The 22,955-nt window shown below is 48.4% G+C and overlaps 1 protein-coding gene across 1 annotated transcript in view; it reads left to right on the top strand.

The window, feature by feature from the left end:
- Positions 1–994: 994 nt before the first annotated feature.
- Ptpre (protein tyrosine phosphatase receptor type E) overlaps positions 995–22,955 on the top strand; it is a 145,854-nt gene continuing 123,893 nt past the window's right edge. Inside the window, exon 1 of the mRNA XM_055608922.1 lies at positions 995–1,222. The gene's annotated coding sequence lies outside the window, so the exon portion shown is untranslated. The remainder of the gene's footprint in view (positions 1,223–22,955) is intronic.

The raw sequence follows: 22,955 nt of genomic DNA on the forward strand, positions 1-22,955 counted from the left end.
ATGTCCTTGTTCTAGTTTCATTTTTGTTACTGGGATAAAATATCTTGGCGGGAGGGTGGGGGGAGAAAATTCAGGAAGAAAGGATTTACTTGACTTAGAGCTCTAGGTTACAGTCCACCATTTCAGGGAAGTCAAGGCAAGAACTTCAGACATCACGTCCAAAGGCAAGAGCAAAGAAAATAAACACATCCTTGCTTGCTTACTGTCTTCTAGCTTTCTCTTTTATACTGTTCAGGAACCTCCAATCTAGGGAATGGTGTTGCCCACTATGGGCTGACATTTCCTTTGTCGATTAACAATGCAGACAACCGCCCCCCCCCCCAACACACACACAGGCATACCTGAAGCCCAGCCTGATCTAAATTATTCCCCCTTGAGACTCAATTCTAGATTGTGTCAAACTGGATTTCGTTTATCGTCGAAACAAAATCACTACGAATAAGTTCCCAGAGCAGAGAGCCTGTCCCTGTACTGCTCCGCGTGTGTTTAATTTTGCCAGACATTTCTTACTAATTGTACGCCCTCCAGCACCCACCATGGGGCGCCAGAACGCTCTTTTTTTGGGGGAGGGAATGTCTGGGACATTCCCCAGCTCTGCCAACTTCTCTGAAGTAGGGCTGTTACCAGGTGGCCCAGCCCAGCTTTACCAGCTGTGAGACCTGTGCATCCCAGGCCGACTATTTCCAGGACCAAGGCTGAACAGGAGGGACCTTGCAGTTTTTTTTCCCCCCGCGTGTCTGAGTGTCACCGCCATTTGGGACCCTCCAGGATACCCAGTGTCCAGACAGAGGGGCTGGAGAGGGCCTCCATGTTGAGGTCGTGTACCTTTATCCTTTGAGTGTCGAGGCCACAGCCCCGGGAGGGCCGGCGCCCGCGGTGCGCTCCCAGAGCCAAGCACCAGGCGTCGCCGTCGCCCCTCGCAGCACCAGGGCCCCGCCCCCGGCCGCGGAGCCGGAGACCTAGCCCAGCGCTGGAGGCGGCCAGACAGATTTCCTGCTCTCCCGTAGGACTGAGGGCTGCGGGGCTGCGGGCTGTGGGCTGCGGGCTACGGGAGAAGTCGCCGGCAGCACCGGGACCTCGCTGCCCCCGCGCGTCCCCACGACCCTCCCTTGCGCCGGCAGGGACAGCGGACGCCCCGGAGCAGAGCGCGGCGGGCGGGCGCCCGGGAGATGCGGAGTCGCCGCGGCAGCGCGATCGGCGCGGCAGCACCGGTCCCTGAAAGGTGAGTGGCGCGGTGTGGGCCGGCGGCCGTGAGTCCCGAGGTGGCTGTGCACCCCTTGCACACTGAGCAGACCGAGGTAGCCTGGGCCACTGCCGCGGGAGGGATGGGTCGTGTCCGGTCCGAGCCAGGTCCTTGCCACCCTCCTAGTGCATTGGGTGCTAGCGACTAAAGACCTTGCAACCCCCGGCCACCTGCCCGAGGCGCAGTCCCAATTTGGCCACCACCTCGGCAGCTCTCTCGGTGAACGGCTACACGGAGGGCGTGGATCTGCGGGTGGTGACCGTGGGGAGGGTACAGCGACCCGGCGACTGGTGTGAGTATGAACGCAATGGAAACGGGAGGGGGTGCCAACCGGTGTGTTGGGGGCTGCGCACGCAGGGCTTGAGACTGGAGCATTTCCAGAAAGTGACTCGAGTTGCGCCAACTCCGGGAGCAGCGGAGGCGATGCGGGGATGCTGGCCGCCAGCCTGGGGCCCAGTGCCTTCAGAGGCAGGCATCAGCTGGGGATTCAGGGTCGCGGTGTGGAAACCTGGAAGGTAGCCCAGGTCTGACGCCAGGAATTGCCATTCGCAGAATGACCTGAGGAGGTCCTGGATCCAAAGGCCAGCGGTACCCATCTTGGTGCTTCCCGGGACCATATGGGGAAGGCTGGGAGACCCACAGGGTGATGAGGTAGAGCCAAGCCCGAGGACTTAAGAACTGGACCTGACCTAAATTCCTTCCAGGCACGAAGTATCTTTCTAGAGAGGTTAGACAATGGTGGCTGAAGGTTTATATTGAGTTACTGCGACTCTATAAGTTATAGAACCTCAGAAACTAAAGAAAAGAAAATGGGTGGCCTTGACTGTGTGGGAGAGTTTGAAGCAAGACCAGCAAAGGATGCTCATGTGTTCTAGAGATTGCTGTCTCTTGTCCAGTCAGTATTGTCCTTGCATCTAAGTGCCTCGTGATCCAAGGTGTCCCATCTTTGCAACGATGTTTATGCATTTCTTTTCTTACACCGTGAAAATCTGTGCTTAGCTAAAGCAGAGCTGAGGAATGAGGATGGAGTGTTTTTCCAAAGCTGAGGCGCTTAAGCAAAGGACGCCATCAAAGAGCAGGTGTGTACCGAGGTCCCTCAGCTTTCCTTTTGACAATAGGTGAGGTTGGGGTCTCCCAATGCAAGTTCAAGGCCCTGGGGAAAATGAAAGACCAGGTGCTGGTTTGCCTAAAAGGTAGGGTCCACACGGTCAGGGAGAGAAACCTGCAGCCAGGCTCTGGCATCCTGAATACCACCTTGGGGCCCAGGTCCTTGTTTCTTGAAATTGGTGCTGTCTGTGAATGTCATCAGCCCCTCAACACATTTCCTGCTTAGGAAGTTGGTAGCAGCTGTCTATCTCGCTGAAAAGCCAGGTCATTGGATAAACTAGATTTGATAACCCAGAACCCCTCAGGCAAATCAGCCCTAAAGTTGCAGTGAGGGAGTTGTCCTTGGATGCTTCCAGGAGCCCCTGTGGGTGTCACAGAGTGAGAAACAAGCTGGCCATTGGTTCCCAGCCTGGAAACTCATGTGTCCCTGCTGTAGAGGTACATTTGGCCCAGCAGTGCTCCTGGGTCAGCAGCTCTGCCTATAGCTGAGGAGACCCCGAGAAAGACTTGAAGCTCTGTCCTTGAAACTTTGTCCTGGGACTGCCCAGGCATTCCTGCATACAGATCTTTTAACCCTGAGGCAGAACAGGGAGGTATGGGAAGGGGCATAAATTCATTTCAATAGATCAAACTGTGCTTCTCTTCCTGACCGTCCTTCCTTGGGTCTCCATGGCTCCATCTCTGAGGCCATTTATTGAAAACACACCCCTGCTGGTCAGAGGCACAATTTGTAGGCTGAGGCACACTCTGAATTGCACCTGATACTTTCTTCTGGGCATCAACCTTACCCCTAACATGTCCCAAATCAAAGGCATGCCTCCATCACCTCCCCACCCGCACCCAACTTCTCTCAACGCTGTCTTCACCCTTCCAAACACACTAGCCTCCCTTCTGCTTCCAAACGGGTGCTGAACTGGGGCTTATGTTAGGACGGGGCTGTAACTTCAGTGCCTGCAAGCAATCTCTTGCTGGCTGCTGCTAGATAGAGAAACAGGTGATGAAGTAAGGAGCACGTGTGCTTGTTGAATGAGCTTCTGAGCTTTCCATAGGTGTCTGTTGTGATGTATACTGATGTGCACTGGATCTTGGAGAGAGGAGATGACCCTATAAAAGCACTGCAGGGACAGTTCGTACAGGGACACTGAATTGAAGAGACCCTGCAGGATCTCCCAAGGAGGCAGGCTTGGGGGCAGTAAGGGAACAGGAACCACGTACATTCTGTTCCCTAACTTATGCACGCTCTCATTTACTATGCTTGAGTCTCACTTGGGGAAGCTCTGCTCCAAAACAGAAGTGAATGCGGTGGTTAGAAGAGTATTGGGCCTTCTTGGACTGGAGTGTCACTTTAGAAAGTCCTGGGCAATATAGGTCATTGTTGGCTTGCTGCTTCTTAGCAAAAAGAGCTGTGGCCTGGTTTCCCCGGAAGTCCCCCATAGGTCCCCGACTTTCTAAACCACAAGATGTGGAGCCTGTTCAGCCTTCAGCTCAGTTTCCTGACATGTCTTAGCCTCTCCCACACCTCTTTGGACCCTCTGCCAGGCACTGATCGCTCTTCCTCTTGGTTTTACGGAAGGGTATTTGGCCCTATTCTAAAGTGCTTGTTCAAGTCTATTTTAGGTTTTCAGTTATTTGTTTTAATAGTCCAGCTCCTCCTCTACCAGGCTGTCAATAAAGGGTGTGTCTCACAGACCTTTGAGTTCAGACTTGGATTCAAATCCTGCCTCCAGTGTGGTCTCGTTTTAAGGACTCAAGGTCAGACCATGCTGCCCACTGCTCAGGAGTGAACTGGCCATCTCTACTTTGCATGTCTGCTGGGATGGGGTCAGAGGAGGCATATACATTAGAGAGCATGTGGTCAATAACCAGGAAACTGGACATGTTTCCTAAAATACCTAATGCCATATACATCATACACGGCAAGAAACAAACAAACAAGCAAACAAAAACTAGTGTGGAGTCAGGGAGATGGCTCAGTGTTTGCCTTATAAGCAAGAGGACCTGAGTTCGGGCCCCAGAACCTGCATAAAATATGTCAGGTGTGGTGCTGCACACTTGTAATGCTGGCTTTGGGAGGCAGAGACAGGTGCATCTCTGGTTGGTGCTGGTCTGATAGCCGAGCCTGTTTGGTGAGTTTCAGGCCAACCGGAGACACTGTTTCAAAAAAGGTAGATGATATCTGAGAATTGACACTAGAGTTTGTCCTCTGGCCTTCACACACACACACACACACACACACACACACACACACACACACACACGCATGCGCACCGCCTCGATACACACATATGCACAACGAGTGAACAAAATCCATATTAGTAGATAGAATCTTTCTTTGTTTGCCACCTGAAAGAATAGTTCAGATCAATATGATGTGACCCTACTAGGCAACTTTAATTTTTTTTTTTTTTTTGGCGACTTTAATTTTTGCACCATGAAGCTGAACAATTACGTAAAACTTGTGTGGTTTAAGCATCTAATCTCCTGGTGCTTTCGCTTACCGGTGCACCAGGAGTGAATCCATTCTCCATCATGCACCACTGACTCTGGTGTTAGCGGTCCGAGAGGCAAAAGTACAACTTGCTGTGGACATTAACCCCGAAGGGCTTTGTGACCTGAATTAAACCAGGCTGAGTATGCAGCCAGGTAGAAACGAGGCAACCCCCGCACCAAGCAGCAGTGTAGCCCAGAATGAAGCATGCAGAATGGGCATAAGGTCAGCCTTGCAACCATAACATAAAACTATGAAGCTGTGGGTGGCCCCCGAAGTCTCTGAGCTTACTCCTTCCCTCCAAAGAACAGGGCCTCTCTGGGCAGCTCTTAACTGGGGGAGTGGTTCTCACCCTGACATGGGTCAAGTATCAACCACCCTGCACATCAGATACTCACATTATAATTTGTAGCAGTAGAAAAACTACAGCTATGAAGTAGCAACGAAGTAATTTTATGGTTGGGGGATCACCACAACATGAGGAACTGTCCCAGCGTTGGGAAGACTGAGAGCCACTGCTCTTGGAGCTTTCTGATCAGATTCTGCCTAGATGATTGGGATTTATAAACCATACCCAGGGTGACAGGGATATAGAATGTTTTTAATTCTCCCAGAGAGGCAGGTGGGGGGCAGGGCTGCTGCTGAGTGCAGGCTGGGAGAGCCCTCCTTTGGGAATTATGCGCCTAGCCTCCTTTTCTTTTCTCAGCTTCTGCTGCTGGTCCCCGAATCTCACCAGTTGGGGTCTGCCCCCGTCCAGGTGTGCCACACAGGGACTTTTGATGTGGCTCACAGCCTCTGTACACACTGCCTCTGGCTCTCTGCCAGAAGTATGGGTCCCTTTCTTTCAGCCACATAAATAAATACTTCAAAGGGTTTGGTGAAGCCTATGAAATAAAAACTCTGAGCAATATAATTCAGAAAGACAAACGAACATATCCTTTTGCATTGGCTCCCAACGAAGGAGGGGTGAGGTAAAGGGTTTTTAAAGAATGGTCATCTGCTTTAAAATCCCTTTTAAATACAACCAAGAATGCATTTAATCTAGTTTGTCATGAAATTGGTATCAAGTATTAATAACAAAGGGGATTCTGGTTGTTTTTTTGTTTTGTTTTGTTATTACCACCAAACAGATAAAACTCCATGAAGAGGAAGGAAACAATTAAAAAATGGCCCTTAGCTGGGCTGGAAATCTACTGTCAGGTGTTTGGGTGTCAAGTCTGGGAAGAAGAGTGCTGTTTTGATTGGGAAGTTTGTTTGGGTCTCCGACCTGGGTGTGGGCAGCACACTCTGGTCCCTTAGAGGGCCCAGTGTGGGGAGAACAGCATGGCCGTGAGCTCCTGTCGCAGGTGTGTGGAGTCTGTGTCTTCTTGGGACTCAGCACAGTTGGGTTGTGAGGTGAAGGAACGCATGGGCAAAGGGAACAAAGCCGGTGGTGTGGGAGTCTGTGCAAGAAGGAACAGTGTAGGAGGCCAAGTACAGAGGGCTCTCCAGCCATGTCACCCTGCCTGGAACATAGCCGCAAACAGAACAGACAGGCCTTTGTTTCCCTGGGGAGATGGCACAAACTGGGGTGCTGGGCAAGCACTAGAGGTGGAATGATGGGGTAAAAAGGATATGATCCTCAGATATGATCCTGAGCAGGTGTGATTCTGCAACCCCCTCTCTTTCTCTCCCAACCCCCTTGTCTCTCTCAATCTCTCTCGTTTCCTGTGTGTGTGTGTGTGTGTGTGTGTGTGTACGCTTATGTGCGCACACTCAAAGGTGTACTTACCCACATATGCACTTGAAAAGGTAAGAGGTTGGTGAGTGGCTGGTGTCCTCTTTCCGCCTTCTTTAAAAATATATATTTGCTTTATACTATGTACATGAGTGCTTTGCCCACATACTTCTTGTATGTGTACCACATATATGTCTGATGCCCACCAGGGTCAGATCTTCTGGAACTGGGGTATGTAAGCTGCCAAGTGGGTGCTGGGAACCAAACCCAAGTTTCTACAAGAGCAGCAAGTGCTCTTAACCACTGGGCCATCTCTCCAGCCCTCTCCATCTTATTTTTTGACCTGGGGCCTCTCACTAGCCCAGTGCTCACTGCTGTGTCTAGATTGACAGGTTAGTGAGCTCCAAAGATACCCTTGTCTCTGTCCCTCCCAGTGCTCAGGTGACAGGTTCATGCTACCACACTTAGCTTTTTACATGGGTGCTGGGAATCCTAACCCAGCAAGCATCTACCGAGCCATCCCCACAGACCTGCAATTCCAGCCTTCAGAAAAGGAGTACGAAGGTTCTGGTGCAGTGGAGGACACAGAATGATCAGGGGCCTCTGCACTTGAACCAAGAGCATCCAGTTCTCTGTCACAAAGTCCTCGGGGCAAGTGCTATGCTTCTGGTTGAGACACAGACATAAATTTTGTTAGGACTCGCATCTATTTGGATACTTCCAGCTGGACATTAGTCACCGTTTGTACTGAGAAGAAAATTAGTTCCGTTTTTTTCTTCTCGACTAGATTTCTGGATTCTTGTTTGGGTAGACGCTTGATTGCAGTATATTATGACAAGTGGCCTTTATACTCTGTCATTTTATTTTGTCTCCCACTCCAAGGGCCTGTGTTTCCAGGCTGTGTCCAGCCAGCTTCTATAATCAGTTTGCTCTGAGGGCTGTGTGCTCTCTGCACAGGAGGCTTTGACCTTGACTCAAGGCCAGCAAGCCTAAGTGCTGTGCTGAGAGCAAAATGGCCCCTCTGAGTGGGGCCTGGAAGAGGGGAGCCCTCTCCACCATGGGTATGTTGTGAAGCTCTGCCAGCTTTGACCTTCCTTTCTTCTCTAACTCAAAGAGGCCAGCCTCAAAGCTGAACACCCACCTGCAGGATTTGATACCCTGCCTGGAGTCTCCCCTCCCTGTCTCCACCTGTCTGTCTGAAATTCCCATCATGGGAACCAGCTTTTATTTAGTTCTGTGGTTTAGATTTTCTGTGCAGGTGGATTTCCACCATAGAGAGGCCTGTGTCTCCTCCATGGATGCTGATCTTCAAGTGGAAGGCAGCCCACTTCCCTGTGGGTGGAGGAGGACATGTGGAGATAGACAAGGACAAAGGAGGGCTCTGGTAAAGCTTTGAGGACACCAGTAGTCAATTTTTCCCACGGCACTGTTTCCCACAGCTGGCCTTGCTCTAGCCAGTGGTTTTCAACTTTCCTAACACTGCGACCCTTTAATACAGCTCCTCATATTGTAGTGACCCCCACCCATAAAATTATTTTCACTGCTGCTTCATAACTATAATTCTGTTACTGTTGTGAATCTTAATGTAAATATCTGTGTTTTTCAATAGTCTTACAGGACCCCTGTGAAAGGATCATTTGACCTCCCAAAAATGTGACCCACATATTAAGAACTGCTGTAGCAACGCCGTATCAGTCAGGTACTCTAGAACATACTGTGGATCACAGGCTAATTGCTTTGAGGGGAGAAGGGATGGGTCATTAAAAAGCCTCTAGCTTCCTCCATGGATAAAGTGCCTCCTTCTACAGAATGCCTTCCAGGTTCCCTATGGACCCGTGGTGACCCCTTGAGGGGACAAGTCCAGCCGAGTGTACTTTCTGTCCAAGTTTTTCTCCAGTCTTCCTCTCTTTACCTCAATCTCCCTTCTCCCTGATCTTCTACAAACAGGGAGGAGAGGGAAGAGGCCAAGTGGGGAGAGAGAAAAGAAGGAAGCAGTTGAGCTAAACAATGAAGGAGTGAGCTAGGCTCTCAGAAGCCAAGCTTCTATCTCCCACTCCTGCTAGCCAGGGGGCCTGAAGTCTACACATGCCCTTTCAGTGGGAGTCTTATATCTTGGGCACACCTGAGCAGATGATAAGAACTAGGGCCATGCCTGAGAACGTTCTAGAAAGCATGGTGGCACATGGTTGCATCAGGCATAGAATGCAGGCCCAAACACCTTGGTCCTTTCTAGGAGAAGCTCTCTCCCAGTTACAGGAGAGGCAGTTAGTGTGAATTAATAAACAGTCAGAATGAATACATCCTTCCTGTTGCATTTAAAGATACACAGAGGCTCAGTCTGGGCCAGCAAATCGTTGCTTTGGGGTACTTCCTTTAATGAACACAAAGCTTGCAAATGTTCTCCCAAAGAGCATGAAATATTTAGTTTCGTAGATAAAACTCCTCCACAGTTCTGGCTGTACTATGAAGTTTACTGATAAAACAAAAATTAGAACTCCCCCTGGTTCCCAGCCACATCACCCTGCATTATTACAAGTGGAAAGAACCCTTGTCCCCCGAACCCTTTTCTTGGCAAGTGGTTTTGCTGTACCTGAGAGCAGCGTTCATGAACAACAGATGCTTAAGTGCTGGGTGGGGGTTGCTCTGACACAGCCAGTCACCCTGTCCTTAACTTCCAGCTGCTGTTGACTTACTGTTCTCTGCCGAAGCTCCTGGTGGCTCTCCACCCAGTGCATCAGTAATTCAGTACATTTCCTTTGCCCACATAGCAGCCTTTAACATAGCAGTCCTCTGTTGGTGATGTTGTCAGCCTACTCATTTAAATTTTTTTTTTTTTAAGCAAAGCTCCAACTTGGACTCAAATGCAATATAAAAGTGCAAGACTCGGAAATTCAATAATTTTGCACCGTGCTGAGTTGAGTTAGGGCCTCTTCTTAGCAAGCTAGAAATATTTCAAAGGCCCTTTCTGAGTTTCCTCCTAAATGTTAGCAGTGTTTGAGAGTCTTGTAAAAAGAGACAAGTGCAGTTCTTAAATCTTTATCGGATACTCAGACTACACGCACACCATGCTTGCCACCGCAGTTATGACAGTGCCTGTCCCATGGATGTCTCAGGTCCATTGGGACACAGAGGCTACCACCCCACAGGAGTGATAGAGGCGACCAAATGCAGAACAGGCCAGGTGGAATGGGCCTGTGGAGTGGGAACTGGAGGAGCTCCGTTGAAGAAGGCAGGCTTGGGTGTGGAGGTTTTCTTGGCAGCCAACAGGAATGAAGTCTTTCAGACAGAGAGGCTTCTGTATGTTTGCCCAGCAGCAGGAAGTGGCCTCTCCTGTCCGAGGAACAGCAGGTGTCTGGATGCAGCTGGTGCAGGGTCAGTGAGGAAGGAATAGGAATAGCTTTGGGGTTCAGCATTCACAGGAACCCCAGCTGAGAGTCTGGACCTGCCTGTGGGAGCAGTGCCCCCCTTGAAGATTCTGAAGCATGCTGCCAGTTCCTTCGGGAGAAATGTGTTTGTGGATCACTTTTCATAGGTTCGAGAGTGTAGAGTGACCCCTCTCCTATCATAAAACCTGTTAATTTTAGACTAGGATGGTGACCTGGTAAGTAAAGCTCATGCTGTGCATGGTTTTAAAAGCTGAGTGTGATGGCACATACTTTAGTGTGGCTGGAGACTAGGGAAAGAGCTGATGGCTATAGGTGTGACCCAAGCAGAGGTTAGTTTGGGGAAACTGAGGCTTCGGGGTGAGTTCCTAAGCTATGTCATCAGTCAGATGCACTCTAAGAACCAAGGCCCAGAGGTTCTGGCTAGGGTGACCAGATGTTTCTGAAGTATATGCTACCTCAAAGGCCAAGGGTGAGGCCAGGTTGTAGGATGTGGGGTGCACAGGGCAAGCACTTGACTCTCCTGGGTAGAGTTTGGGTCTGTCCAAGAGAACCAAAGAGCCTTTAACAGAAAACAGCCTCTCTGGGCTAACCCATTCATCTTAGTAAAATCCAGCAAAACCTTTCACATCAGTCATAGGCTCTTGAGAGTCAGGGTGTCTGCCTGCTCCCAGAAGCAACACTGCTATCAACGGGCTCATAAAATTGATAGTGGTGAACTTTGACCCCTCTGGGGGACAAATCTGCAATTTTCATTTGCCCTAGCATCCATGACTTTCAGGACCACAGCCTATCCAGGAGCCCACATTTTAAGTTTCCTTTGAGATTGGACAAAATCTGTGTAGGATCAGTGAAAGTTCTGGAAGAGGTTGGAATGAGACCTCAGGGAAAGGCCTGAAGAAGAATGTGCATTCGAAGCCAAGGCCCTGAGGTTGCTGCACTCACAACACCCTGGCTGGTCTCACTTTGCGGGACAGGAAGAAGAGACACAATCACAACAAGAGCAAGGAGGGTGCCCACGGAAAGAGGTTTTGGCCTCATGAGTGTGCATTTCTCAAGAGCAAAGAAGTAACTGAACAGAGACATGTAGGCAGCTCTGCCTACTGTCTGTCAGAAGGGAAGTTATCTGGATGCCTCCTTGTCCAAAGTCACGGTGGTCAGCTGCGATGCCACTAGGATCATCTTCATTCAGTCCTTGTTCTGCCAATCCATCCTGACCCAGGTAACTGCCCATCTGCACGGGGCAATTACTAGACATGAAATACAAACACGGCCCGGCACCTGTGCATATGAGTTTGAATCTATTGCTCGTTGATGAAGTTGTTCTGAAAAAGCATTACCACCAAATAAAAAGAGGAAAAAAAAAAAAGAACGATTCCTTTCTAGTTCTTTTCTCAGCGATTTTCCTCCTATGTTCTAACATCACCAGGAATAGATTTTTCTGTGTGAGTCTTTCTGTTTGCTAACAGCTGAAGTCACCTCCTGCCTTTCTCTACTTAGGATGCAATGTGCTCATTCTCCCTATTTAGAGATGGGGATTGGCACCAGTGGAATTTAAGGAAAACAAGTCTTACCTGAGGCCCCATGGCACACTTCAGGGATCAGAGGTTCGAGGAGCTAGGGAACTGATCCCTCACCCCCCCGCCCCCCGCTGAGCCTGAAGCACTGTTCATGCTGCTGGACTTCAGAAAACGAGGCCCCACCCGTGTCCAGCTGAGGAAAACTGATGTCCGTTCTTAAGCAGGACCTGAAGGTGAGACGCTAGAGCCTTCTGCTCAGTGTCTGCCTAAGTGATGCTCAGTCTATTCCCCGGGGGATGTTTTCCAGCCAGCAAATTGCTTCCAGGAGGAGTCTCAACAGCAGACGGGGGTTGTGTCTCAAGCACAGTATGCTTTGTTTAGCCAATGATTTATTGTTTGTTTTATTCAAATGCACATCCTGAATGGATAGGGTTGTGCTGGCCAGAGATCAATGACATGGTTCCTGGCTACTTTGCTTAGCCTCAGCTTCTTTTTTTATTTTCAGGGTAGCAGGGGTTGATAGCAGCTGAAGGGTGGTGCCCTTTCCTTGGTGGCTTGGTATCTTAGGAGCTGGAGTGGGCAGGCTCAACTAACCAAGTTGGCTTTTAACCTGGAAGGTGGTGAGGCTGGTCAAGCCAGGGCGACTGCTCTGAGCTCATTGCTAGAATGATGTTGGGTAAAATTGCTTTGACTGTTCAGCTGTAATGGGCTTAGAATAATATTAACGAGGGAGTACCTGGTTTCTAGTAACTAGGGTAGGACTCAATGGTTAAAGCTAGAGACTCCCTGAAAAGAGGCCAAGGCCCCACTGGAAAGAAAGAACCCAGGCCTGAGTGCTCTGCCTCTGTGTGGAGTCTCTGTTGGGGTCTCAAATAAGGTTCAGTCTATTCTCCATCCTCAAACCCAGGTTCCCAGAGAGCTGGTAAAGGTATGACAGTACACACAGGCACGTGCCCCCTCTGCTCTACCAAGGCTAGACTCTGGGGAGCACAGAAAGAAACCCCAAGTCTGGCAAGCACAAAGTGCCACGTGGGGAGGTGCATCTCTGAGAATAGCAGCCTTCTCTCCTGGGCCTCAGCCTCAGCAGGCATGTGGGAGATGTTACCTCATACGCTGGTAGGGTGCAGGGCTCCTTTGTACACCTGTATTAGAACTCGCACTGCACACTGAAGAACCAGCCCAGAAAGATATTGCCTTCGGGTAGGAAAGGAAAGACTGTCACCCTTTATTCCCCACTCACCTTCCTCAGATGTGCTAACATAATGAGAACCACACTTCCTGCACGAGCCTTTTCGGATAACTGACAAATGAAGTCACCTCCTACCTTTTGCTGTATGAGAGGCTTGCCCAACACTCTCTTCTGCCGATTTAGAGCCGGAGTCTGCCACCAGCTTTATGTCAGAGGGCCAAGGGATGTGAGAGGTAAAATAACGTCTACTGTTTTCTCCCTGTTGTTGTCCAGTGTCAGGGGTGCCCTTGCCCTGTGAGGAGGGCACAGTGGATGGCTTTCCTGGAACTGGGCACCACGTAGGGGCACAGTGCAGGGGCATAGTGGAAACACCCTGACTTAAGCCTCAGGAAGCAAAGCTATCTTTAGCTCCCTGCTAGGAGTCTGGGTGAATCCTGATTGTGAAATGCTTTGCCAATCAGCCTTCCAGGCCATGATCAGGCTCACTCACTTGCTGAGACAGCTTAGAGTTCAGGAAACGCAGGGTCCAGGCCCACATAGTGCTGCTCAGGCCCTGTGCCCTCTCACCTCAGCCCTTGGTGCCATGGTAGTCTCCAGGGGCTTCCATCCAGGCCTCACCTTAGAAGGAGATAGTGTATCCCACAGAGTCAACCTAGAATTCAATCTAGACTAACTGACCCCAATGAGAGTCTCCTTGCTCTGAAAGGCCAGGCTGAGACAGTGGGCCTTCTTCAAAGCTTCCTCTATGTGTGGGGCTGCCTAACTGATATTTTTCTAGGCTTGAGCTCACATGCCTTCCTTGGGGGTCAGGGATGGAATCAGCCCCATCCAAACCATGTGGTTCAGCCTTCAGGGGCTACACTAAAAACCCGTATCTGTGGGGTGAGAGAGGACGACAGATGGCTTCCTCAGGACACCGCACAGTCTGCATTCTCCTCAGGTGGTATGGTTCATTGATAGGGTGTTGGGGGCACAGGGAACTGCCCTCAGACCTGGGGGAGCTGAACTCAAGGTGAGGTCTCTGGAGATGACAGTATGACTAGGGGGACTGCACCTTTCCCTCCATCTATACAATTGCCAAATGAGTGCCCGTGTAGTGGCTTTTGACTATTTTTCCTGTGACTTAATGTCATTTAAAAAAATTCAGACCCCAGAAGCAGAGAGACACACATGGTATATACTCATTTATAAGTGGATATTAGACATATAATATTGGATAAACATATTAAAATCTGTATACCTAAAGAAGCTAATCAAGAAGGAGGACCTTGGGTGAGATGCTCAATCTTCATTCAGAAAGGCAAACAGAATGGACATCAGAAGAGGGAGAAAACAGGGAACAGGACAGGAGCCTACCACAGAGGACCTCTGAAAGGCTCTACCCAGCACGGTATCAAAGCAAAGGCTGAGACTTATAGTGAACTTTGGGCAGCATGCAGGGAATCTTATGAATGAAGGGGGAGACAGAAAGACCTGGAGGGGACAGGAGCTCCACAGGAGAGCAACAGAACCCAAAAATCTGGGCACAGGGCTCTTTTTTGAGACTGATACTCCTAACAAGGACCATGCATTGAGATAATCTAGAACCCCTGCACAGATGTAGCCCATGGCAGCTCAGTGTCCAAGAGGGTTCCCTAGTAATAGGAACAGGTACTATCTCTGACATGAACTCAGTGGCTGGCTCTTTGATCACCTCCACCTGAGGGGGGAGCAGCCTTACCAGTCCACAGAGGAAGACAATGAATCCAGTCCTGATGAGACCTGATAGGCTAGAGTCAGAGGGAAGGGGAGGAGGACCTCCCCTATCATTGGACTGGGGGAGGGGCATAGGAGAAGAAGAGGTAGGGAGGGTAGGATTGGGAGGGGATGGGGGAGGGGGCTACTGCTGGGATACAAAGTGAATAAACTGTAATTAATAAAAATAAAATAAAAATTAAAAAATAAATACTTGAGGAATGAAAAAAAAAATTCAGACTGAGAGAGGCTGTTGTGTTGTTCATTAGAGTCTCAGGGCTGTTTCCAGAGCCCCTGTCCCCTGGCACTCACTGTGGACTTTTATAGGAAGGACAAAAAGTTGCAGGCTTTACAAGCTCCTTCAGGGATCTCAACATGTGGCCAGGGCCAGAACTCTGGGGGGATTTGTAAGGTCCGAAGAACAAGGTTAGGCTCCCTCACTGTCTAGGAGGACAGGAGGGTAGCCAGGATAGGAGGGCACAGCTGATGAGCTCAGAGAGATGTTCACCTGGGTAATCCCCCCATGCCATCTGTTTGAGCTCCTTTCCCCAGTCAAGAAAGCCCTGGAGGGGAGCAGTTGGGAAGAGCAAGTCAGGACAAATTGTCTGTGGCATGGTCAGGTCTAGTCTCAAGGTTACTGTTTGGAAGAAAACTGAGGTTTTGCAGGACCAAGATGGCTAATAGTGGCGTGCCAGGCAGCTGAACGATGGAGCACTCTCATAAACCACTGCTGTATTCTCTTTCACTCTTGTCCACCTAAGATACAGGGGGCTTCCCTGTGCTGCACTCCCCGGGGGACAAACACCAGCCCTCCTCTGTCCTCACCTGAGGACCCTCCTTGTAGAATCTAGCACTCATATCTGTCAGTCCCCTAAATGGCTGACCCTGTGCAGCCCAGCCCTGCTTTGCAATCTCCTGGGGGAAGGAGTCTGAGATACATAGCTGGCTCTTCTGAAGCCCTTGGCTATCCACATGGACCTGAAGACCTCCCTTTGCAGGGGTCCTGATTTCTTTTTCCAGGTGTTGCAGGAGCTGCAGTGTTTGTTAGAGGCCATCTTCTATTTTCGGCATTTTGGCTGGGTAGTTGTCTCAACTCTGTCCCTAGACTTCACCTCTGCCATATATGATGAAAATTGCCCTGGGTTTGCTTTTAAAGAGTTCCAGTTTGCTGTGGGAGATCTCTATTCCTGCTCACTGTTTCTTCCTGACACATGTAGAGGAGACCAAAGTATCAGGCCCAGGCATGTGGCAAAGTCACAGAGAGTGCTTCTCAGGGAGTGGTTTCCCCCAGAACCATTGGCTCCCCTCCCTACTGTGCCAGCTCTGTTTTCCCACTCAGAACTTCATAGCTAGAGTATCTTAGCCTCTGGCTGAGGACACTGGAGTTGACTAAGTAAATGTGCTGACCCAGAGCCAGCAGCTCCATGGGCAGCTGTGGCCGCCTGGAGCCTTTGGTGGCTCTCCCTTCCAGCACCCCTGCCCTGGGGCAGAGGCCTGGAGAGTGGGTCCTTGAGCTGGCATGGAATGGCATGCCATTCCTTTGGCATGAGTAATAGCAAAGCCCCAAAATGCCTACTGTTTTCTCCCTGTTGTTGTCCAGTGTCAGGGATGGCCTTACCCTGTGAGAAGGGCACAGTGGATGGCCTTCCTGGAATTGGGCACCACCTAGAGGCACAGTGCAGGGGCATAGTGGAAACACCCTGACTTAAGCCTCAGGAAGCAAAGCTATCTTTAGCTCCCTGCTAGGAGTCTGGGAGAATCCCAATTATGAAATGCTTTGCCAGTCAGCTCCTGACTTAAAAATCACTTTAAATTCATTTTAGGGATCCATAGAGAGCTTTGCTTTGAGAAAAATCTTATCAAAATAACCTCCTGTTGGAGTGTGTGTGTGTGTGTGTGTGTGTGTGTGTGTGTGTGTGTGTGTGTAAAGACAACTTCCAGAATCATTCCTTGGATGGTTTTTGTTTTTTGTTTGTTTTTTTTTGGGGGGGAGGGGTGTTATTTGTTTTGTTTTGTTTGAGATAGGGTGTCTCAGTTAGCCCTGAATTCCCTGCTTTTCTTAGGCTGGCTGGCCAGAAGAATCCCAGGATCCTCCTGTGTTCTCCCCTGCACTGGATTTACAAGTAGAGTCCATACCCCTTGATTTTTACAAATGTTCTGCAGTTCAAGCTCAGGTTGCCACACTTGTGTGGCAAACCCTTTCCTGAGGCATTTCTTCAGTCTTTCCATATTTCTTTCCCAGAGGGTCCCTATCACACACAACTTATGTCTCAGTTTCTTGGCCAGGATCTCAGATGAATCTAGAATTTGAGGTTAATATTCAGAAAGGGTCCCAATCCTTTGCCTTTGTTTTCCGTGCCTTGATTTCTGATGAATCTCTCACAGGATCAAAATGTTGGTGCAGCGTGGGGTCTGGCTCAAGGAGGCAGCATCCTTACAGAAAGCTTACACCGTAAAATACCCATAACAAGTACAAGGCAGATTTGGGTGGAGCTTAAACACTGTGTCAAGAAGCGTGAAAATAGAGTTAGCCACGGTGTCAGGCGGAAGATGTCTCTGGAAAAGTGAGTGTCTGTACAAATTAAAAGAGCATGTGAGGACAGACTTTCAAATTTGTTTATGCAGTCTGTGGAGACAGTTACAGGGCTATGGGCATGGTTGGTTTCAATAGGAAGGATGGGGAAGGAGGGTAAGATGATAATAAGATATGGGCTAGAGGCTGGGAAGAGGCTCGGTGGATAAAGTGCTTGCTCTGCATGGAGACCTGAGTTCAAATCCCCATCATCTATGTAAGAAGCCAAACATGGTGGCATGTGTCTATAACCCCAATGCTAGGAGACAGAGCCAGGGTGGTCAATGGGTCTTGCTATCCAGTCTTTCTAGGCTAATTGAAAGGCTCCAGGTTTAGTGACAGACCCTGTCTCCAAAGGGAAGGCCCAGACGATAGCTCATTGGGTCAAGGTGTGTCTTAGTTACTATTCGGTTGCTGTAAAGAAACACCCATGACCAAGGAAACTTACAAAAGAAAGCATTTAATTGGGAGCTTGCTTACTGTCTCAGAAGGTTAGTCCCTTCATCATGGTGGGAAGCATGGCATCAGGCAGGCAGGCAGGCATAGTGCTGGAGCAATAGCTGAGAGCTTATTTATGATCCACAAGCATGAGGTAGAAAGAAAGACTGTGCCTTTTGAACCCTCAAAGCCCATCCCTACTGACACACTTCCTCCAACAAAGCCACACCTCCTAATCCTTCATAAAAAGTCTAGGGACCAACTAGGGACCAAGCATTAAAACATATGAGCCTATGAGGGACATTCTCATGCATATCATAAGGTGCTTGAGTCCAAACCTGGTGATGGTAGTTCAATTCTGGGTACTACATGGTGGAAGAAGAGAATTGACATCTCAAGTTGTCCTCTAGCCTTGAACCCACACATATATACACAGATAAGCCAAAGTAAATAATGTAATTTGTTATATAAATAGTACATAAATAAATGTAATTTAAAAATAAGTGGAGAGGGCTAAGGCAAGAGTCCTGACATTGAACTCTGGTTTCCATACGTGCATGCATAAGTGTACACACCTACCTGCACATGTAAACACACACAAATACAAAATGAGATCAAGCAAACATGAGATAATCAGATTTTTTTTTTCACCAAGAAGCACGGTTTGTTTCTTTCCATTCACTTTCCTTTGCAGTGTTTATGTAATATTTGATATTCTAATGTGGTATCCAGCCTTTGCCCATTGCAATGTTGTCATCTACAGATGTGCTGGGCCGCATCCTTACATGTCTTGAGATGCACGTGGCCTTCAGGCAGCACCTTGGACATGCCTATCAGCCATACAGACACCTTGCAGGACCATCCAGGCAAATGTTCAATAGCATCCCCAGCATCAAAGAACATAAAAAAGTGGGCATGGGCCCATGCAGCTTGACATTTCTGTGATGTACAATTTTAAAACCTAGAAGGTATGAGCATTAAATACTGGTAGCTAAGCTGGGTAGAAGGTGGTCATCCTCATAAATGGCAGATCAGGAGAACCAGGGACAACCAAGCCATTTCTGCCTTAAGCAGAGACATTTGCATAGCGGGAAGTTCTTAGAGGGCACGGAAACACACATACCTGGGTACTAGATAGAGTCACATGATCTTCAGCACTTTTCCTAGTTGTCTACATTCTAGAATGTGCCTGGAAAATTTGTCCCATCTCAGATGGTCAGGTCTCCTTTCATAGCTGACAAGCTGATCTTGGGTGTGAATAGGTACTTGACTCCTGTATGAAGACACAACTACAGAACCACTCTAAGGCCTGGATATCTCTCCTGGTTAGGTTTTATAACTTGATACAAGCTAGAGTCATCTGGGAGAGAAACCTCTCAATTGAGAAAAGGCCTCTATCCCAATGCCTGTGGCAAGCATATAGTGCATTTTCTTGACTGGTAATTGATGGGGGAAAGGCCCAGTTCACTGAGTGAGGTGCTACCCCTGGGAAGGTGGTCCTGGCTAGTATAAGAAAGCAGGCTGAGAAAGACATGAGGAGCAAGCCAGTAAGCAGCATTCTTTCACGGTCTTTGCTTCAGTCCCTGCCTCCAGGTTCCTATGTTGAGTTCTTAGCATGACTTCCTTTCACAGTGGAAACTGTAAGGTGAAATAAACCCTTTCTTCTCCAGGTGACTTTGGTCATCATGTTTTATTGCAGCAAACGAAGCCTAACCAAGACAATGACCAACAGCTGCCTTTCTCCCAGAGAGCAGGATCCATGAGAAACCAAGGAAGAGGGCACCATGTGTTTAGTATCTAGCCTCTGAAGTCACATCCTCCCATTTCTGTGATAAACTCATGGTGACTCAAGTTGGCCATATTCATGCATGGAAGAACAGCCAGCCCTTTTCAAAGAGTAGATATTGACAAGGACTTTTTATGTTAAATCCTGGGTGCATGAGTACTGGCTCTTGGCAATGCATGACCTAGTGTGACTCTAGTTAACTCAGTGAGAACAGAAACTTGACAGAAGGCTTCTGGACAGTTCTCAAAACCAACACCAAAGCTGTTGAACAAAGCTCAGAGAATGAGCGGGAGCTGAAGAAGCCAGCAGCTTGTGCTTCAGTCAAGGTCAGGCAACAGAAAACCTCTAGTAAGGATATGGCCCTCAGCCCTCACCCTTTAAAGCAGACCTTTACCATGTCACCTCTTGAAATAGTCTTAGAGCATATCCCAGAACCCACATGTCTTCCTGCAGAATCCAATGCTAGGGTAGAGCATGTTGGAACCTACTCTAAATGTCAGGCTCATGGAGGACCCAAGAGGAGAGGAAGGCCCTGATTCTGGGAACGAGCATTCTGGATCTCTTCCTGAAACTGGAAGAGTCCAAGCTACTAAGCACTGCCTACAAAAGGGAAAACCTCCACCCTTCTGTTCTGCACTGAGCTTCAGTGGCCTTCCAGCTGCATTGTAGCCTGTGCTATGATATTAATAAACTTCAGGATGCCTCACGTGTACTGGCATGGCATACCCTTTAGGCATGGTCGATAATCCTGCTGTAAAGAAACTAATCCTTTTGGAGAACAAATACTCTTCACCCATTTTTTAAGATTAGAACTCCATGCAGAAGGTTCCATGAAACAGGTTTTCTCGGGGCAGAATAAGGAATCTTTATGTTTCTTTCACTCACAGTAAGGAACTTTAAGCGCATGGTATCAGTTTGCCGTATTCCATGCTGAGAGAGAGAGAAAAAAATTGCTTTCCTTTTCCTTCCCCTGGTGAGTAAGTGCCTTCAGGAAGAAAGTAGAGGTTGTTAACAACAACAACAACAAATTTAAATGATTTGGGTTTATTTTATTGAGTTACCTACAAGGCTATGAGTCCTATTAAGGGCTAAGCATAGGTGCCATAAATAAGGAAGAGGCGGTGTCTTTCTTATACATGGCAAGACATACCTGAACATATCCCTTTCAGCATAAAGTTTTTCTTCTGTTCAGAGCCCTTCAAGCCATATGTGGCACAGGTAGAAATTATTTTCTGTCCTGGAATTGCTTTTACCTTTCCCAGGAGAGGAGGAGGCTGGGAGTTTGAGAAGCTGGGCTCTACCGTGGGGACTAGCCCAGGCTCTGTGGGTCTAGACTAGTCCTGAGGATACCACAAAAGGAGGACTGGCAGGTGAGGAGCTAGACAGAGACATGAGCTGGAAGGCGCTGTCATTATACAAGGAGGTGAGAAGGCGAGAGGAAGGGGAGGGGAAGAAAGAGGGAGAGAGAAAAAGAGGAAAAGGAGAGGAGGGCGAGAGGGAGATGGAGGGGGGAGCTTTGAAGCCACAAGTAACCGTGACAAACAATACCATCAAGCAAGCCCCACAGTCTTAGGCCTCTTTAAGGAAGTAGCAGCTTGGGCCCTTTAGCATATTTCTTGGTGAGTCTCGTTTAGTGTTTTGCTCCTTGGCACCTGAATACACAATTGTCATGTGCTGGTGTTAAATCAAGTACTGGCTTGTATTTTCTGGAGATGCACTCTCCAAAAATACTAAAACCTTCTCATCACAGCAAGATGCCCCCTACCCACTGGGGCGCCAGTGGATTCCCAGTATCTTAGTTGCAACTTCTTACATTTAATTAAAAGCCTGCCAGATACCAGCCGTTTGATGCAGAGCAGAACTGACGGACGTACAATAACTTGCAACCCAGGAGTGTTACACCTGGGAATCCATGTCAAATTCAGCAGCTCCCAAACCAGGGCATCTTGAGGGCCTTGATGTTAGCACTGAAATGGTGAGGCATCCCAGCGGCAGCCTGAGGTCCCAGACAGAGTTTGTTCCATTTTCTGTCATCATGACTATGTTTCAGAGGTATCTACATCTTGTAATCAAACACACACTTGAGAAAAATCTTGAACATCAGAATTGGGGATGGGTTGCCTCGGTCATCTATATCAGAATGCAGATGACTGACTGCAGGGTTAGCATAGAGTGAATCACTTCCTGAATTGATTGAACTTTCGAGAGAGAAACAATGTCTCTTTCCCCAGTGTACTGCAGAGGGCTCTTTATTATCTGTCATGGTTGCCTACGGTGATCTAAAACTTCCTTTTTACATGGTTTTCTCCATGGTGTATATTGTCTTTGGACATAAAACACAGAGAGTACCACCATCGTTTGGCTAAGATAATGGCTGCTCCTTCTAGAGAATTCTGCCTTGGAGTGGCCTCCACCTGATTGGCTTTCTCGATCATCTTCATATCCTCCATCTGTGGTGGCCTTCAGATGTCCAATCCAGGCCCACGTCAGTGACGATTGATGCAAGTGATTCATAGCCCTTCAAACCTCACTGTTTGCTTCCTTTCACTTATCTATCCAGCCTATCTCGCAATCATCAGAGCAAGCCTCAGCATTCCTTTCACTGGCAAGTCTGTGATTTGTTTGTGTAGCCATCTTCGGGCCCTGGTTCCAGGTCCACACCACATCCTCTTTCAGTAAACCTTGGCTATTGACAGGCCTGTGTCTGTTTCCTCAGTGCTTAGCATTTCTGAGTGGGGAAAGAGGAGAAAATAGTTCGGTGTGCATTCAGCATTTCTTTCACTGTTTTAAAATGCATACACGGGCACCAGGATGTATCGATCCTGCCCTCCTCCTGTGGGAAAGTTTCCCAGTGCCAGAACCCATTTCCTCTTTTTTGTGTTGCCAATGGTTTTTCTCTGTCCACTGGCAGTGTGACAAACATACTGCTCTGCTCGGGGTTAAGCAGGGTCCTGTCTGTCACCCTGAATCCAGCTGCTAGGTGGGGTGTGTGTGTGTGTGTGTGGAGGACAGAGGACAACTTATTGGAGTTGATTTTCTCCTTTCTCATGTGGGTTCCAAGAATCAAACTCAGATCATCAGTCCTGGTGGCAAGTGCTCCTATCTGCTGAGCTGTCCATCCCTCTAGTTCTTCTCAGCCAACCTGTCTCCTTTTTTTTTTTTTTTTTTTTTTTTTTTACCAATAATTAAGAACTTTTGAAAATTTTATTGATTTTTATTTATGTGTATGAGTGTCTTGACCACATGTTTGTATGTATACCACATGTGTGCCTGGTATCTAAGGAATCTACAGAGGGCATTATATTCCTGGAGCTGGAGTTACAGATGGTTGTGAGCCAGCATTTGGGTGCTGGGAACGGAACCTGAGTCCTTTGCAAGAACACTCTTAACTGCTAAGCCCTCTCTGTAGACCCACGGTTCAAGCTAGGCTTTCCTTGGGTTCACGACCCCCCTCCCCCGCCTCTGCTATGTCATGTCAGCATTTCTTAAGGATGTGAGCCACCACAACCAGCAGTCAGCCAGTTCCTATAGCTGAATAAAACAGTGAACAAATATGTCAGAGGTTAAGGCATTGGTAAATCATCTTTCAAACAAAAATTAGCTGTATAATAACAGGCTATCCAGAGGGACATGCCTGTTACATACAGAAGTGGCTGTGCACAGACACGTATGTTCAGTTTTTCTGCACCTGTTGTACCTAAGCAACTGTCGGCTACAGTACTCGCTGTTCACGCTTTCAAATTACACACGTGCTACTTGTTGTTAAAAGGGAAATTAA

Source organism: Psammomys obesus, unplaced genomic scaffold (assembly GCF_907164565.1).
Source record: "Psammomys obesus unplaced genomic scaffold, mPsaObe1.curated_primary_1811, whole genome shotgun sequence".
NCBI classification, from domain to species: Eukaryota; Metazoa; Chordata; class Mammalia; order Rodentia; family Muridae; genus Psammomys; species Psammomys obesus.